At 42.7% G+C, this 11,593-nt stretch overlaps 1 non-coding gene across 1 annotated transcript; it reads right to left on the bottom strand.

Moving 5' to 3' along the window:
• Positions 1–11,165: 11,165 nt before the first annotated feature.
• LOC141616369 (small nucleolar RNA R71) lies at positions 11,166–11,272 on the bottom strand. The gene has a single exon (XR_012530721.1). It is a non-coding gene; the product is annotated as a small nucleolar RNA R71 (small nucleolar RNA).
• Positions 11,273–11,593: the final 321 nt, after the last annotated feature.

Raw genomic sequence — 11,593 nt, 5'->3', positions numbered from 1 at the left:
CTAGAACTCTTGGTCGACGAATTTCCTTAAATCCATCTACTAGCCCCGGAACACAAGACCTTCTTATATCCCGTTGAGTCCAACCAATTTTGGCGTGTGATAACCGCTTACCACCCTACTTAAGGTAAAAAGAGAACACCCCGCTTGGGCGAGCGTGGCTCTAATGAACAAGTGATTCATAGGTGTTACTAATTGGTAAGGCTAATCTCAATTTTAGTTATGTGAGAGATCTTGTCAATTTAGTCATAAATTCCCTATAAGTGAACTAAGTCGGTGAATGTAAATGACGTGAATTGAGAATCGCGAAGATAAAATGCATGTGAATGGCGATTTTGGCATGCGAGAGAATAAAACAAGCAAACAAGTAAGCATATGAATAAATCCTAGTATGGCCACCTAGTTAATAAAAACTAGTCTATTACATTTCGGAAACCAACTCCTTGGTCCCTTGCCTCTTCATTCCAAAAGTGGCTTCTTCTTGTGGGATTTGGAACACTTTCCAAAATAGACTTCGTCTCGATGTAATCCGTCTTTTGGAAACGCCGGTAAAAATAACTATTACAAATAAATTACATAGCTATTCCTATTACCCATTTATTAATAAAATAAATAAAACTATTAATTAATTACAAACGATACGAGATCGTATTTAATTACAAACAAATCGATATTCCCATTTATTTCGGGCAATAACGATTAAAATAAACTAGGCCATACTAGGTAGAACAAGATAAATACTTTAAATAAATGTCAATAATTCATTCAACTTAAATAAATATGCTTAAAATGCTGTAAAATGATGCCAAAATTGCGCTACCCATCAATCGTTGGTTTCCATCTCGGTGTTTGTGGATTTAATCGATTTTTAACATGTAAAAATCAATAATCAACTCTTACATCTCATTTAAGTCCAAACTAATTGTCCAAACTGTTTTGGACCTCAAAATTAGTCCTCACTAATTTTATGATGAATAATTAGTTTGATTTGGTGACATTTTGCTAATTTAATCGGTAAAATCATAATTTTTAAGTAAAAATTCAAAATAATTGAAACATTATCCAAAATATTGAAACAAAAATTTTGAGTATTCTGGAACACCCCCAAGAATACCAAAATGTCAGAAATATTGCCCCAAAAATTCGGATAAAATTTATGAAGAAAAAGATCGATATTCATCGGTTTTTAACCACTAAAACCAATAAACATCAAAAACAAGGAGAAATCACATTTTAAATTTCACTTTTATCTTTTAAATAATATTTTTAAATGTACATAAATTTATCAAGGGCAGAATCAATTGTTTCAAAATTATGATTAATTTATTTCACTTTTATCGACTTTTATCTCATAAAATCAATAAACATGCAAAAAATCCAAACCAACCTTCAACCTTTTGCATAAAATCAGTAGAAAACATGCATGAAATACCATAAACATTCCATGCCTGAATCATCATTTAACTATTTTTAGTCAATTTATAACTAAAATACGGCATTTTGACTCAGTTTTCTACCAAAAATCATTAAAAATAGCAAAACTACTTCCTAAGTCACCGAACTTTACCACAAATCTTTTTATATTAGTAGGTATGCATGTCCCAAAAATTTCGTGCTAAAACCTCTTCTAACACAATTTTTGAGTTTTTATAAATTAACTCATAATTTATTAATATGCTTAAAATAAACATGCAAATTACAAGCCTAAGCTCCGATACCACTTGAAAGATCATAGATCTGAATTAGACACTCTAATTAAATGTCAAATTATCTCATAACTTGAGTTTATGTGATCTATGTAACATGCATGCAATATAAAAGCATATTAAAATAAAAGAATAGGAAAACAATTTTCCTTACATTGAAAAATGGTAGTATTTGGGCACAACCAAGATCACTCGTCTTGGTTGTTCTTGAGATTAAAATAAATGACAAGATCCTCCATTTTCAAGTGTCCAAAATAGAACACCTCCTTTCTAAGCACCCAAGAACTTACCCAACAACCTTACTAATATTAACTAGATATTAGTAAGATTACCCTTGATAATATGTAAATATTACTAACAATCTTAGTAATAATTATTTTAATTACTAACAAGCTTAGTAAGTGTTCTTATTAATTTTTAGAGAGATGTACACACTTATTATTCACCACATGCAAAAGATAAGTGAAGTAGTGTCCAAAATGAACAACAATTTTGGAGTATATGTTGAGGAAGTGGCGGGTGGAGTAGGGAATTGGTGGAGTGTAGAAATTGTCTTATTTTTATGTTCAATTACATATCATATGCAAAAGACATAAGATAACTTGTGGAAGAATAAATAAAGTGTAACGATTATGTTTGTAATCATCCACTACACTCCATTTCCTCGATCTGGAGAATAACTGATTGACCGGAATTTTCTACCATAGAAACCTTCCGAGCGTGGCCACGCATTTCCAGTTCATTACTCCTCGAGTGGCCCTGAGATATTATTTTAACCCTGACAAGGGGTTGGACAATTTCTATCGCACTATTCCCTTCGACTAGCCACAGCCATCATAACCCAAAATATGCCCATTTGACCCCATTTACGAAGGTCGTAGTAACACAAATCAAAGTTAATCTGAAACCGTGCCACCTTAGGCGAACAGTCTTTAGTGAAAAGAATCGACTCATTAGAATACTATAGTAGCTCTCGCCACGACCAGGCTATATAAATTTGCCAGAACTCTATAAGCGGTTATAAGGCCCGACAAAGTGTTCCTTGTCACGACTAGTCATCTCATATGACTCTATGGCATTTGAACTTGCCATCAATCGCATCACACTCTAGTCACTTCGAGACGTCACCTCATACAAGTGACTATGCGCGAATACCATGTTAATCGGGGTTCACTTTAACGGGGTTCAATATTGTCTCTACAACCCGTTTGGATGTAACAAAGTATAAAAGGAGTTTTCAGATTTTAAAAAATCGAACGATAAATGTGATTATCATATGAGTAGTCAATACTTGATTACTACTTCATATTCTATAATCCAGTTTGATCTTGAATGTAGTTGTTCATCTCAATTCAATTGAAATGACATGACTCATCATGTTAAGCCTATGAGAAGGCTTTGGTTAGTAGGTTTTATCAACTTCTTGTACCTTACTCAACCTTACTACATACTCGTTTTCCTTTGTAATGTATACATTTGCATTACAAAACTTTCTGAGTACGTGTCGAGATCCAATCAAGACATAGGCCTTCTAGCCTTAGAATAGCTCCCACTGTTTTCACAGTGTGCAGGACTCATCCTTCTTGCACATCCCATGATTGCAAGTGTACTCAATTTCCGTTGTAAATATTTCTCATTGTTCTTTATTGTCTAGAACGATTCTAGAAAATCTATTTCTTAAATAACATAGCCACAATGGTATCTTAACCATCCTAATGTGTTTTTATTATGATTTTGTCGGAAACCATGCACAATCTCATTTGTCGATTGTCATTTGTGTAACACCCTTACACAAAATTGCATCAAAAAACACTTTGCATTACATCCTTAATGCTTCTGCAAGCACTTAAGGGTAATCTTTATGACTTACTTGGTAACTATTACTTAAATTCGATTTGAAACAATTCATCATACTCAAAGTATATGAAGTGTTATACATCATTTCCTATTTAATTGATTCGGCAGCGGAAGCAGATGGAATCAATCAAATATGTTCAATTCGATTGAACTAGTCATGAATCTTATCAATATAAGAATTCTTAAATGATGCTAATATCATGTAGATTTATATCCATAAATCTGGATATTAAATATGTATTATATATCTCCAAGTCTTAAATCATTCCCAACGATCAATATGTCATCCACATATAAGACTAATTACATTTACCGTAACTCCCACTAAACTTCATGTATAAACACAACTTCTCAACCTATTGAGAAAAGTTTTATCACATGATCAAAACATTGATTCCAACTCATTGATGTCCTACTTAAGACCCTCTCTTAAGTTTCACATTATCTTAGGATGGCAACTGTTCCGGGTGTAATTCCAGAGCAGTTATAAGTTACCACCCGTGCTTGTAGAATGACGTCTTTGGTTGAATCCTCCTTGCGGTCTCCTGAAACAATGAACAAACTGAGGGCTCGGCTTTGGGCCGAGCGAACTCACTCCGACGCTCAAGTCAGTAACTTAGAGAGGTAAGTTGTTGTTACTTGGCAAAGTACGTATTGTAGAGAGATAAAGAAGATATTACCAGGTGAATAGTGATTCTTAGGTTAAACTGTGGATCCTCTACTCAATGAGAGTAGAGGAGTATTTATAGACTTTCACCTTTTGTCACGTAGTGGCCAAGTGGCCAAGTGGCTAGCAGGTGGAAAGACTGATCTACCCCTCGGCCGAGGGACCTATGGCAGGCCGGCAGGCCCTGTTGACTCGCCGCCGAGGGGTCTTGGGTATGAGTTCGCGGATGTGTGCCCTGGCTGGCTGGTTGCCCCGGCCGGGACCCATCTGACAGGCCGACAGGCCTCGTCGGTTAGGCTGTCTAAGCCGTTGACTTGCTGTGGATATCTTTGACCTTGCTCAATATGTTGACTGGTCAGCGGGTGCAAAATATGCCCCATCAATTTGCCCCCAGCGTAGTCTATGCCGTGGTATGGGCTCCGTTGTACCGATGTATGTTGAGCGTATATTCTGCGCAAGACAAAATTCCTGCCCCGGCTTCTTCTGCCTTGGTGTGGCCCTGCTTAGGCCGTACTATATCCCCCCTCCACATGGTTGTGTATTGGACATCCGATGTGGAAAAGGCAATGACGCTGGCTGAGACCGGGGTGGAGAGTGCCGGTTGTTTCTGATTGCCCCCTGGCCGGTACTTTCTGGCTTGGTTGATCATGTGGCCGGCGGAGAAATGGGTACTTAGGAATTTGTTGGGGAAGATGAACAGGCAGAGAGATATGAAGGGGCATGTTGAAGACGCTTGGTTACTGTTGCATTGATTGACATTCAACTGTTGCAACGATTGACATTCCGTGGCTGCATGTTCGACACGTGTCTGTTTGTTGATTGGCTGACGTTTCATGGGCTGTGCCCTGATTGGTCCCTCTTCATGGGCTTTCCTCTATAAATAGGGTACTTAGTCCCTGAAATTGGCCACCAATTTCATTTTCTCAAAAATTTTCTTCTTTCTAGCCCTTGTGATGAAACCTCTCTCTAGCTTTCAGAATCATCACTCCGGCGTGGCATTTTCTTCAAGGTAAACAAATAAATTTTCTCTTTTTAACTCAAGTTTTGCTGTAACATGTCTTCTGCTGGTGCTGGACCTAGTAAGCCTGCGCCGGGGGGTTCCCCGTCGCGTCTTGATGAGGAGGAGATACTAAATGCCATCCCGATAAGGTTTGGGGGCCCTAGGTCTCCGTCTCCTGAGGTGGATCCAAAAGCTCCGGAGGGTTGGGAGGATGATGATGTTGATGATGATTGTGAGGAAGGGATTCCTTCTGGTGAAGAGAGGCCGCATATCCTGGATCACGGCGAGGCTTGCATGACTGGTCCTGACCGTGCCTGGACCAATAAATTCGCTAGTTGTTCCGGTGGAACTCTGTTCGAGGGTCACTTCTACTTCGGTGAGGGGTACAAAATTGTTATCCCTGGGAAGGGTCAGGCGGTCTGTTGCCCTCCACCGGGTCATATCGACGTATATATCAGGCATCTGGAGTATGGCCTCCGGTTTCCTTTGAATAAATACGTCACGGCCATCATCAAAGCTATGAACGTCGCCGTGGCTCAACTGCATCCGTTGGCCATTAGGACGATAGTTGGCTTCGTGTGGCTCTGTCTTTTCAAGGGGAGGTACCTACGATTAATTTATTCCGCCGCTTCATCATCTTCGGTCATCGACCCCGGTAAGGTGGGGGTGGTACGGCGTGCGAGATGGAGCCGGCGTCCTCTCTGTTGATAAGCTTTCTTCCCGCAAGGACCGGAAGGGGCGGTGGGAGTATGTCGAAGTGCCGGATGACTATCCGCGCCCGGTCCTTCCAAAGACCAAGTCAACTTACGGTGCGAGAGTAAAAGGGAGCGTGAAAATGGGTCTCCCGGAGTAAGCACAAGATGGATGCCGCGGGTTCCTCTTGGTGCCGACGAGGAGCGGGCGATGCACTGTTTGATGCTGAGAAGGGATGGGTGCCCCCGACCCGATTATTCTTCAGGATGAGCCGCTGCCGCGTCGGCCTCATACGGCCCTCAACCAGGGTGAGTAGGGTCGGTGTGAGGCCCATCTTTGCCTATTACGCTCCTGTTTTTAGAGCTTTGCTTTACTTCTTTTATGTAACTCTTGTCTGGTTTCTTGCAGACCGGTTTGGCCAGGATCTGTCGGAGGAGACCTTGAAGAGGTTAGGGCTTGATAAGGACGGGAACGTCGTTGAGCGGCATCCTCAGGCTGACGCGCGTGATCGTAGATTGGCTCCCAACGAACTTATGGACAAGCAGCTGAAGGCTCTGGATCAGGCGGCGGCTCAAGCACGGGTTCTCGGGGGCGTGCCGAAGAGAACATCAAAGGCAAGATCCAGGTCGGCGACGTTGTCGACCCCAACTCCCTCTTCAACCCCAACGGTCCAGAAGGAGCATGTGGAGGTCATCGATGTCTCCGAGGAGATGGTGACCGTTGCGAAAGGCCCTCCTCCTCCAAAGAAGAGAAAAGAGTCAATGCCGGCTTCTCCCGCTGCCGGGGAAAAGAGTGATTCACCCGGTCCCCCAACTAAGAGGGTCCAGACTGGTACGGACCTAACCTGTGGTTCAGACTTAGCTGGTTCATTATGCATTCCCGATGACAGACTCTCTAATGTGTCAATGAATGTTGACATGGATGCGCTGTGTAAATTTTTTGTAGATCCGCCGTCGGCAGCCGCCGTTCTTACTGATCGGCAATTAGAGAAGCCGCCTGAGAAGGCGGGTGATAGGAATGTCACCGTTGACTCCGCACTCCGGTTCCCCCGCCGAGCTTGTGGCGGAGGGGTACAAAAATATCCAAGAGGTCATGGCGAAGTGGACTCAATCGGCCGCTCCTACATTATGGAGCAAGAAGACAGGCCATGGCCCAGTGGCGGGCCTCTCGATCCAACGGCTTAAGCTTGATCTCTCTGCGGCAAAGGGGGAAGCCGGGAAGGCTAAGCTTGACCTCCTAGCCGCTCGAAAGCGTGCGGAGGAAGCCGAGAAGCATTCCGGCCGCCGAGAGGGCCAAAGTCGAGGCTGTTGATGCCACCTCTGCCCAGTTGCTGGAGGAGCGGGACAGGTACAAGGGCGGCTACGACGCCGTTGTTGCCAAAAGGGAAGAATGGAGGGGGATGTATGAGGCTCAGTCGGAGGCACTTGCGGACACTAGGGCTGTTCTTGCCCAAAGGGAGAAAGATATTGAGGTGCTTCAAGATAAGGTCCTCCCTGACTTGTGCGCTCAATTCCGGGATCGGCCGAGGAAGCGACCGGGAGGCAATCAAGAGGCTCATTCCTCAAGACTCCTTCCGTGGGAGAAATTTGAGCAGCTTTTTGGATGAGATGGCCGATGCCGCGGAAAAGGCGGTTGCGGAAAAAGAGGAGGCGGCGAAGGCGGCTCAGATAGCCGAGGCCAAGGCGGCCTATGATGCAAAGGTGAAGGAGGCCGAAAAGAAGGCTGAAAGGCTGAAGGCATGTGGAGATGACAAGCTTTCCTCTGGGCCGGCCACCGAAGTTGACGCTGCTGCTGCCGATGATGGGCGGCATCAAGCGTAGGGAGACGGGCGGTCGTCACCAGACTCACCCGGCGTCTCGGATAGCTTTAGCTGTTCGGGGGCCAACTACTGAGCCTTTCCTCCCTGCCATCTTTTGGCGCTTCAAATATCATGTCTGTAATCTTTTGCTTCTCTTTTCCTTGTTTATGTAAAACTTTGGTAGGTTGCGTTTTGGCTTATCCCTATGGGGACGGCCGTCGTCTGCATTCTTCTCGTTTGTAATTTGTTGTCATTAATGAACGTTTGCTTGTTTTGCCTCTGGCTTGGCCGAGGTCTTTTCTTGTCTTCTTGCGTTATTAGTTGAGCGCTTTTCATTTTTACCTTTGGCTTAGCCGAGGCGTATCTCAACTGTGTTTAACGTCTTTTTCTTGAACATGTTAGCGTATCGATCGTTGTGTCCCCTGTCAGGCCTTCGGTTGGCCGAGGCGACTAGGGGTTACGACGCGACAGCGTATGTTGGCGTATCGATCGTTGTGTCTTCTGCCGGGCCTTCGGTTGGCCGAGGCGACTAGGGGTTACGACGCGACAGCGTATGTTGGCGTATCGATCGTTGTGTCCCCTGTCAGGCCTTCGGTTGGCCGAGGCGACTAGGGGTTACGACGCGACAGCGTATGTTGGCGTATCGACCGTTGTGTCCCTTGCCAGGCCTTCGGCGGGCCGAGGCAACTAGGGGTTACGGCGCGACAGCATTCTTGGGGTGACTGCCCGGCTTTGGCCGGGGCGTCTACCTCGATATGACCGCGGAGGGGATAAACACTTTGATGGAAAAATTGGGTGATCCTTCATTAGATGTAAACATGCGTTGGGGTGCCAACAATTGTTTTGCACACCTCCGCCGCTACACAAAGTATTTCCTGAGATTGTCGGTGTTCCAATGGCTCATCAGAGGCACACCCTCCATGTCGGTCAGCCGGTATGTACCCGGCCTCATTTCCTCAACCACTTTGTAGGGATCCTCTGATGTGACCATAATTGGCGCATATTTAGCCCCCGAATTACCATTGTTTTCCATGCTTTTTAGTGCCTATTTGGGTCATTTCTTATCTTTAGTTCTTTGTTTTGCATATCCTTTGAGATTTTGATCCCTTGGTAGGAAAGGAGTAAGAATCTTGCATTTTCATGGCAAAACAAGGCTAAATTGATCGTATTCAATGACCAAGCATCAAGGAGAGACAAGACTAGAAGGCCTTTGTACATAGCATAGTAGAAGAGCATTGTTGAGAAAGGATCCTTGAGTCCCCAAGGAAATCCCCAAGGAATTCATGAAGAAAAGGGAAGAAAAGAAGAAGAAAAGCTGCTGCCAGACAATCCGAACGGATTGTACACAATCCGTCCGTCCGCCCTCGCCAATCCGAGCGTCCCTCAAAGGAATCCGCTCGGATTCCACCTCGCCAATCCGAGCGTCTTGACCAAGAATCCGCTCGGATTCTCCAGCCCAGATCCGGCCGTCCCGACTCCCATCCGCACGGATTTCAGTATAGCACGTTTTCGTTCTTCAAGCCGCGATAAGAGAAGCCCTTCTCTCGGAGAATACCGGAGTCTCCTTGCTCAACTTAAAAAGTGTAATTACTAGTTTAGCCCTTAGTTAACCCTAATGCATCCTCCCTAATTTTCACTATAAATACCCCATTAGTCTAATTAGAGGAGCATGTTCTTCTTATCAATATTTAGAGTAGTTAATATCAATCAAATCTCTCTTCAATATTGTAATCAACTATTAATCAAGTTTTAATCCAAGTTTTAGTTCTTTAATCTCTCTCTTGTTCTTCATTTATTTTGGGTAATTAGAAGATTATTGGGTTTATTGGGAGATTGACAACCTTCCATCAATCATCAAGTTCTTCTATTATTCTTTGCATCTTTATTATTGGAATCATTAGTAGGTATAATCTCTTAATCCCTTTTTAATTATTGCTAATTACTTTCATTTATTCATCATGTTTCATTATGTTAGTATGATTGACAACCTTTCTAGCATGATCAATATGATAATGAGTGAGTAGTCTCTTAGCTAGGGTTTAATGGGTGATTAGGGGAAACCAACATGGGGAATGATTCATGCTTAAATTAATATGCTTTCATATCTTATTTGCTTGCTTGTTTTGATCTTAATACATGCACATGTTATATTTGATGAAATGCTAAGCCTATGAATCCTTGCATTTACTATCATCTTCTATCCTTTCAACTTGACTTGTAAGACATAACCCAACTCGAGTCTTGTTAGACCATGCATGTGTTGAGTAGGAAAGATTAAGTCGACTTGTAGGTGTTGTACAATCTAATCGATTCGGCTCCGGGACCCAAACTTTCCTAGGATTGTAAGATATAACCCAACTCAATCCATCACAACAACAATTGCTTGCTTATAATTTGAGAACATGTTTGTATGATCATATCCCATGAATCCCCTATGAACCCATGACACCCTAGTGCCTTTAATCAATTGTTTACACCCCTTATTTTATTTACCTTGTTAGTTTATTTTCATTTCTATCTTAGTTTAGTAACCTTCTACATCAACCCAATTTGTGACACCCCTTAGACACCGCTAGTTACAATAGAATCTTCATTTCAATACCCGTCCCTTGGGATCCGACCTTTACTTGCCTCTTTACTAATTGTAGAGTTGTTTGTGAAGTATAAATTGTGTTTTGTATCGACCATTGACCAACGACCACATATGTTTAATTGTGAACACCAAATGGGTCCGATCAAAAATGGCGCCGTTGCCGGGGACGGTGTTTAATTGATTTAAGATTTCTTTTATTGTTATTAGTTGTGTCTTTTTCACCTTGGGGAAGTAAAACTCCTCAAGGTTTGTTCTAATTGTTTTCTAGTTGTTTGATATTTTGCATTTCTAGAAGGTTACAAAGAGATTTGTTACCTTTTGACCGTGAAATCGAAAGAACCTTGACGAATAATAGGAGACTTGTTAGGAGGAATTTGGGAGGTGTTGGTGAAGTTGTTCAACCCACTAGTGAGTTTGTCAATCCTTTCGCAATAGAAGGAGAAGAGAACCCATTTAACAATACCACACAAAATCCACCTACAATGCCTAAATTCTCGTCACACTCTATACCCACCGAGGAGGATTTACCAAATGGTACTCCTACACCGCAACATCTCACCGGTAACTTTATTGCCAAGTCCGCCTTCATCCAACTAGTTGAGAGGAGCCAATTCGGGGGAATGCCTAGTGAGGACCCTCATTCTCATATGGAAACCTTTTGCGATTATTGTGAAGCTATCTCTCAAACGGGCGTGACTCAAGACCAAATAAGATGGGTCTTATTTCCTTTTTCGTTAATCGGCACCGCAAAGCAATGGTTGAAGGGCCTTGATAAGGCCACCCTTGGAATAGATTCTTGGAAGAAGTTAGCTCTAGCTTTCTACAAAAAATTCTACCCACCGGAAAAGACTAACATGCTAAGAGCTCAAATTACGGGTTTTAAGCAAAGGGATGAAGAATCTTTGTATGAAGCTTGGGAGCGGTTCAAAGGTATTTGTCGCTCATGTCCTCACCATGGACTTAGCGAATGGTTTTTAGTGCAACAATTTTGGAATGGTTTATATGAAGATTCAAGGAACATTCTCAATATGGGATCAAATGGAATGTTCACCGAAGTTGATGACAATCAAACATGGAACAAGATTGAGGAAATGGCGGTCCATAATTCACAATATAGTAGACCTCGCAAGGCTACTAGAGGAGGAAAGTATGAAGTGGACACCGTTACTCAATTGGGTGCTCAACTTAGTGCTCACATTGACACAATCAACTTGAAGTTTGAACAAGCTATTGCTAGGCTTGAGGAAAACTCAAAATCATCAAAGCATCATGTCAATGCCAT

Source organism: Silene latifolia, chromosome 11, assembly GCF_048544455.1.
Source record: "Silene latifolia isolate original U9 population chromosome 11, ASM4854445v1, whole genome shotgun sequence".
Taxonomy (NCBI): Eukaryota; Viridiplantae; Streptophyta; class Magnoliopsida; order Caryophyllales; family Caryophyllaceae; genus Silene; species Silene latifolia.
This window is presented reverse-complemented; position numbering and strand designations above follow the sequence as displayed.